The sequence below is a fragment of the Peromyscus eremicus genome, chromosome 8a (genome assembly GCF_949786415.1).
Source record: "Peromyscus eremicus chromosome 8a, PerEre_H2_v1, whole genome shotgun sequence".
In the NCBI taxonomy this organism is placed as follows: domain Eukaryota; kingdom Metazoa; phylum Chordata; class Mammalia; order Rodentia; family Cricetidae; genus Peromyscus; species Peromyscus eremicus.
Window position 1 is genome coordinate 57,766,666 of NC_081423.1, and position 7,961 is coordinate 57,774,626.

At 39.3% G+C, this 7,961-nt stretch overlaps 1 non-coding gene across 1 annotated transcript; it reads left to right on the forward strand.

The window, feature by feature from the left end:
- Nucleotides 1-2,757: 2,757 nt before the first annotated feature.
- On the forward strand, nucleotides 2,758-2,864 carry LOC131918104 (U6 spliceosomal RNA). Its single transcript, XR_009380851.1, has one exon. It is a non-coding gene; the product is annotated as a U6 spliceosomal RNA (small nuclear RNA).
- Nucleotides 2,865-7,961: the final 5,097 nt, after the last annotated feature.

Below are 7,961 nucleotides of genomic sequence, written 5' to 3' on the forward strand. Positions count from 1 at the left end.
GCTAGGAGTGTGACCTTGACTAAATTACCTTATCTCTTTTGGGCCTCAGTATCAGTATAAAATAAACCTAGTAGCCAAACAAAGTGGCACATTGCCCAAGCTACTTGGGAGGCAGGAGAATCATAGAGGCTCAAAAGTTCTCTGCCAACCTCGGAAACATCCTTTTTTAAAGATAATGATAATAGTAATAAATGGTCTATGGTGGCTCACATCTGTAATCCTAATAGTGAGGAGACAGAGGCAGTCAGATTGCCACAAGTTCAAGGCCAGCATGGTGGACACAGTAAGACCCTATCTTAAAATAAGCCCCACATGGTGACACCCATCTTTAGCTGGAGGTGGGTCTCTGAGTACAAGTCCAGCCTGATCTATAAAGTGAATTCCAGGCCAGACAGAGCTATATAGAGAGCTACCCTGTCTCAAAAAATAAACAAGTGAACCTGGGCAACTCAAAAGTTTTTAATTTATCATTTTTAAAAGGGTGAAGACACAGCTCAGTAGTAGGGTACTTGCTGAAAGCGAAAGGACAGAAAGAAGGTTGGAATAGACTGACTTGTAAGGTTTTGGGAGAATTAGATGTTGCACGTGTTAATGCATCGTTCCATGGTGAGGTCTCATAGGTAACTCATGGAACCATTATTGTCTAGTGCCAAAGCCAACCTCTGTATTGGGATGGGTTGTCTTTACCTCTGGAAGTGCTTGAAAAAACAAACGTGAGCCAATGGCCTGCAGAGATTGTTTTTTTTCCTTCATCAACACAAGAAACTAAATCGACTAATCGTCAGAAGGCCATGTCCAGGGTTTCAGTTTTAGGATTCTCTAGTCAGAAAGGAGGCACAGAGGATTGATGCTATTACTTACATCCAAAACGAGCCAATAATTCAGTAAATTAGACCATCCCTTATTCTAAGAATCCACCCAGCTTTCATTTTTATCTTTTAAAATATTTAGTATTGTCTGATATTGTGCTTAATATTTAATCAGCTGAGTGAATCAGTTCTTTGCTTTTTTAAATGAATACTCTAAAAGTCAACAAAATTGCTTGGAAGCACATTGTTAAACATCAATTTAATACAAATAGGTAGCCCTAACTCCTATAGGCCTTGAGAGCACAGGTTTTTATAGTTATAAAGATATAAAACTTGTATTGCATAATTATGTACTAAATTAAAATCAAATTTTATTTTTATAACAATCCTTCAAAAAACAATAGATCTCTTTTTAGGGAAGATATAAAACGTTTCTCCCTGGTTTATAATTTTTCTGAACAGAAAACTGTTATATGCTTAACTTGATGTGAAAGCAATTGTGTTACAGTTCTGTGCGTTTTTCAGTTAGTTGCTAACACTATATATCCATTTTTAATAAACACTTGTATACTGAAAATGGAGAATCAGGACATCTGTGATATCAATCATAATTCATAAGGACTTATATAGAACCTATGTCTACCCAGGAAACATTTACTAATGGATATTTTGAATAGTGTTTCTTGGGGAAAAAAATAACATGTGTTTTCGTTAGTATAATATAACAAACACCATTTATCTGAATTACAGATCTTTATTTTTCCAGCAGACGTTTTCAAAAGGGGAACATTTGTTTCAATTGCTGCAGGAAAATTAGTGTTACTTTAAACAATTCTGCAAATAAGCTTACTGAAAGAAACACTCCAAAAATATTGCTACTGGAGAGAGAACAAAATGTCTTCTAAATTATGACCAGAGCAAAAAAATCTGTTTACAAAGGTAAAAGTGTTAAAATTTTGTTCTGAGGAACTAGGGAGAGATTGCTCAGTAGGCAAGGTTCTTGCTGCTCAAACATGAGGACCGGAGTTGGATGCCCAGCACTCTACTAAAAATCAGGTGGATGTCCCCCTCCAAACACATGTCCAAGCAAACTCCCACATGTGAACATAAACATGAACACACAAAAGAAAAATCACTCATGTAAAACAACAACAACAAAAACAAATCCTTTGAGACCTCTATAATTTATAAGAAATGTCCAATGTTGTGTGTGAAAATCATAGACAGAGAAATCAGCAGATGGAAAGAAGTTTGGGGCACGCAAGTTATATGAGGTAAAGTCCATCTAGAAGAGCACTATAACCCACCTGACAGGGGACCGACGCGAGGAGATTCTCATTCATTAACTTGTGTACTTACAGTTCCACAAGGCATAGATATGTCAACATGGGTGGATCCAACTAGACCAGTCATTCTTCTCAGCGTCATGACATCCTCATGTGTCATGAACATTGGGAGGACATAAAAACAAATTAAAGGGAATTAACAGAGTCAGACTCTCAGCTTAGTTGTACGAGGAGTATGGAGAAGGAACATTTATAATCCAAAAACCTTTAAAGTATACATAGAAAAATGAATTTGGGTCAGGGGAGATGGGTCAGTAGGTAAAAGCATTTGATGAGACAACCTGAGTTCCGTCCCCAGATCCACTGGTGAAAGGAGAAAACTGAATTCCACAAGTTGTCCTATGACTTACACACATACTCTGTGGTATACTCATGCCCACAATGATCTATGCACAATAATAATTAAAAAATAAAATTTAAGTACTAATATAAACAATACCAAAGGATGTATGGCATTCGTCAGGATGTCACTGCATAGGCCAAGCATAGTGTAAAATATCTTTCCTTTCCCTTTATGCCTGATAGTTAGTGTGTACCTAGTGGATAAAGGATTAACCCTCACTTAGAAAACTTTTAAAAAAGTCTTTGTGACAGGAATTTTAGTACTCATTTTGACAGCATATATACTAAAGTTGAAACAACATAGAGAAAACTAACATGGCCCCTGTACAATCATGATACACAAGTTCATAAAGCATTCCATATTTTAAAATAATTAAAATAGGGGCCTGGAGAGATGGCTCAGAGAGGTTAAGAGCACTGACTGCTCTTCCAGAGGACCCAGGTTCAATTCTCAGCACCCACATGGCAGCTCACAACTGTCTGTAACTCCAAGATCTGACACCCTCATACATACATGCAGGCAAAACACCAATGCAAATAAAAGAAAAATAAATTTAAAAAAATTAAAATCGATATTTGAAAATGGCTAAGGAGGAGCTGGGGGTGTGTTTCAGTTGGTAAAATGCTTATCTAGAATGCGGGAAGCCCTAGGGTCAATCCCCAGCACCTGGTAGCACTTACCCCTAATTAAAGCTCTCAAGAGATGGAGGCAGAATGAAGGTCAGCCTCAGCTAGCTAGTGAGTTAAAGGGCAGCCTGGATTTCCTGAGACCTTGTCTTCAAACCTCAGACCAAATGAAGAACATGCATTTTTGACCCTGCCTTTTGATTTTAAGAATTTTTTTTAAAAAATCGTGTTGAGGACTGGAGAGTCAGCTCAGCAGTTAAAAGTCCTTGCTCTTGCAGAGGACCCAGGTTTGACTCCCAGCACCCACATGGTAACTCACAAACTTCTGTAATTCCAGTTCCGGAAGATCCAGTGCCATCTTCTTCTTCTGGCCTCCTTGAGTGCCAAGCATGCCCACACGGTGCACAGACATACATGCAGGCAGAAAACTCATACATATAAAATAAAGTAAGCAGCCAGGCAGTGGTGGCGCATGACTTTAATTTCAGCACTTGGAAGGCAGTGGCAGGTAGGTCTCTGAGTTCAAGGTCAGCCTGGTCTACAGAACTCCAGGGCACCTAGGACTACAAAGAAACCCTACTCCAAAAACCAGGAAAAACAAAAAACAAAAAACAAAAAAAAACTTTTTTAAAAATCATGTTTATAATACTGTTATTTCACCTGTTATTTGTGACAAATTCCTAATATATATACTAGACAGTTAAGTTGTGAAACCTCACGTACCAGGTTTGACAATTACAAAGTCATAGCAGATTTTGTGTCATCTGTACTTCCACACATTTCTTCTCCACATTATTTTACACGGTTATATATCCTATTAGTTCACATACTAATGATTTAGCATGTTATTTTAAGTCAAAAGCAGCATACTTACTTGTTTATTTGAAGTAAGATCTCACTATGTAGCTCAAAGCTGACCCAGAACACACACGAGCCTCCTACCTCAGCCTCCCTAGTGCTGGGATTAAAATTATTTGTCATTACACGTGTTAGCTCTTTAAAAAAAAAAAAAAAAAAAAGTAAAAAGAAAACTATTATATCATTATAGTGCCTAAAAGGTTAACAATAATTCCTTAAGGAAAATCTGAATTGCCTTTGTTCTTTGCCCCACTAAAGGCATGGATTGATTAGAAGTCCTGGAGAAATGGGACGACAACACAGTTAAACAGTCCTGAATAATAGAACTACCCTGGAATATCCGAGAACTGCTGACTATCTTCTTTCATGGATATATTTAAAAATTAATGGGGCTGGAGAGATGGCTCAGCAGTTAGGAGTACATGCTGTTCTTCCAGAAGACCTGGGTTCAATTCCCAGCACCCACATGGCAGCTCACAACTGTCTGTAACTCCAAGATCTGACACCTCACACAGACATACATGCAAGCAAAACACCAATTCACATAAAATAAAAAAAAAATAAAAAATTTTAAAAATTAATATAGTTTAGCTGGGCGTGGTGGCACATACCTGTAATCCCAGCATGTAGGAGGCAGAGGCAGGTAGATCTCTGTGAATTCAAGGCCAGCCTGACTGCAGAGTGAGTCCCAGGATAGCCAGGGCTTATACAGAGAAACTGTGTCTCAAAAAATTAGAAGAAAAAAAAAAAGAAAGAAAGAAAAGAAACAAATAAAACAAAACAAAAAATTAGTATAGTTGGACATGATTAATGTCATGTGTCTATAGTTCCAACTGTATCCCCAGTCCCTGTCTTAAATGAATTATTTTTTTGAGAGGGGGTTCAAGACAGGGTTTCTTTGTGTAACAATCCTGGCTGTCCTGGAACTCACTTTGTAGACCAGGCTGGCCTCAAACTCAGTGATCATCCCGTCCCTGCCTCCCAAGTGCAGGTATCAAAGGCATGTGCCACCACCACCCAGCAATACTTGGATTTTAACATGCAGCACTAGGCCTTGAGATTGTGCAGTGGGTAAAGGCATTTGCTGAGTTCAAGCCCCAGAACACATATAAAGATGGAAGAAGAGAAACAAGTCTACAAAGTTGCCCTCTGACCTACACATGCATACCAGGAACTGCCCCCCCCATACATACATACATACATACACACAATAAATTATTTTAAACATCTAAATGCAAAGTTGGAAATGTACTTCAGTACTGGTCTAGGATTATGAGGCCAAGCATTCAATCCTCATCACTCCTGTGCACACACACATTTGCACATATATAGAAACTCTTTTTAATAGCAAGAGTCAAAACTTCCTACTAAATCCATACTACTTCCCAAAGGTAAAATAATATGGACCATATAATTTGTATATTCTGTGGCAGCCAAATTGAAAAAAATGAAAAAGTTAAACCAGGTGTGACTGGACAAGCCTGCAATCCCAGCAAAACCAAAGAATGGTTGATGTATGCCTGTAATCTCAGCCCTTGGGAGGCTGAGCTAGGACGGTCATAAAGTCAAGGCCAGTTTAGGCTACATAGTTAGCCCCTGTCTCAAACAAAACAAAACAAACAACCCTGGAGTTCCTCTGTTGTCTTCTGTATTGTTTTGTTTTGAGTCTCAATGGCTGTGGCTATACAGCTCAATGATATAGCACTTGCCTACCATGTACAAGGCCCTAATTTAAATCCCGGTTTCCCCTGGCTCACTTAACCTCCCAACCACTGCATTTGGCTCGAGGTTAATTTTATGTTTCTTTGGGATCAATCTTTGGAAAGCTGGCACGTATTTTACCTTATTGCGCATCTCAGTCTGCACTAAGCACCTTTTAAACTCCTAACAGCCACATATGGCTAGTTGCTACCAGAGCAAACAATCCAGGTTTGGAAGAGAAGAAATCTATCCAGGTAGAGAGCATATATGCATACACTATAACCGTGGAAGTCCAATCAGGGGAAGAAGAAATGTTACCAGTGTAGCTTAAAGGAAGAAAGGGAGAAGATAGTTGAAGGTTGGTAGAGGGAAGCAGGAAGAAAATGCATGAGCCATAAAATTAAAAAGATAAGCTGTAAGGTTTTGAACAACTTGACAGTTGAGTCTGCCCCATAAACTACAAGGCTGCTGTTAGTGGTCTTTGCATGGAGGTATAAGTCAATGACTTCATCTTTAGGAGAGCACTTACCTGGCTCCCTTCACTACTCTGCTCTTTCCCACTCAGGGCACTCTCTTCTGATAGTCCTCCCTGCACTAACCATACAGAGGAAGGAAGACCTAGATTCCAGATCTCCAAATGATGGTCTCAAAACCCACCAAGTCGGGAGCTAGAAAGATGGCTCAGCGGTTAAGGTGGTACACATCTTTCTTTTTTTTTTTTTTTTTTTTTTTGGAGCTGAGGATCGAACCCAGGGCCTTGTGCTTGCTAGGCAAGTGCTCTACCACTGAGCTAAATCCCCAACCCTGGCTCAGCGCTTAAGAACACAGACTACTCTTCCAGAGGACCTGGGTTCTATTCCTAGCACACCCATGACAGCTCACAACCATCTGTAACTCCAGTTCCACGGGATATGATGCCCTGTTCTGGCTTCCACTTGCATCAGGCACACACACACGGTACACAGACACACATGTGTAGAGGGCAAAAAGTGTTTGTGCACACAAATAAGCACCGGAGAAGCCAGGAAAGTTATACTTGCAGGCATCTTTCAAGGGAAACATATGTAACCTGTCCTCCTCCTGGAATACTAGGTATGGATGTAGTCTACAACCTGGTGATCCTTTGCTGTCTGGTGAGCCAGGCTTTGCCCTTATCTTCCAGAATTTATGTTTTATTTCTCCCAGACTCTTTCCCCTTAAAACTTGAGCATTACTTCTAGGCCATAATACTCATCCTTGTGAAAGATGTCATTTGTACTTTACAACAGCCTAAGTGACTTCTGTGTTATCTTAGGGACAGCCCAATCCTGACTCCCACAGGGATTATGTTTACCTCAGTCATTCTCCCTAGACCAGTGCTTCTCAACCTGTGAGTCTCAAGGTGGAATATCAGATATCCTGCATAGCAGATATTTACACTAAGATTCGGAAGGTTAAGAACCACGGCCCTACACCCTTAGCTTGAGCATTGTTTCGAAGTCAACAAGAACCCGGAGTGCAGACACGTACTTTGTTAAGAGCTTCAGTGTAAATATGGCTTCAGATTTGTTGTACTCACAGGACTGAGTTAATTATTATCTGAAAACTGTTTTCCACAGTTGTGTTATGCTTAAATAGGGCAAAAATAAATGAGGGGAGATCAGACTGTAGAAGTCCTGGCTCAGTGCCGAAAAAATCAGGCTGAACCAAGTTTTGTTCTTGTCTCTTCCAGATTGTTTCCCTGCCTGCTGTAAAGCCTTCAGGGACTCTCCACATATTTATACTTGCAAAAAATTATCTATTTATTTGTTTGTTTGTTTGTTTATTTTTGGTTTTTCAAGGCAGGGTGAAGTTTGTCCTGAAACTCACTCTGTAGACCAGACTGGCCTCAAACTCATAGAGATCTGCCTGCCTCTGTATCCTGAGTACTAGCATTAAAGGCATGTAGTTAAAGATGTGCACCACCACTTCCCAGCTAAAAAATAAAATAAATTTACAAAAACACTGTTATATTAAAGATATACTCCAATTATAAGTCAGTCATGGTGGTGCATGCCTTTAATTCCAGCACTTAGGAGACAGAAGTAGGCAGATCTCTGTGAGTTCAAGGCCAGCCTGCTCTACAAAATGAGTTCCAGGACAGTCAGAGTCACACAGAGAAACCCTGTCTTGGGGAAAAAAAAAAACAAAAACAAAAAAAACCAAAAAAAAAAACAACTCCATAGTTTCTTTTTCTCCAAGACTATTTATTTTATTTTATTTTTTTTTATTTTTACAAAATTTGTACAAAATGCTCATA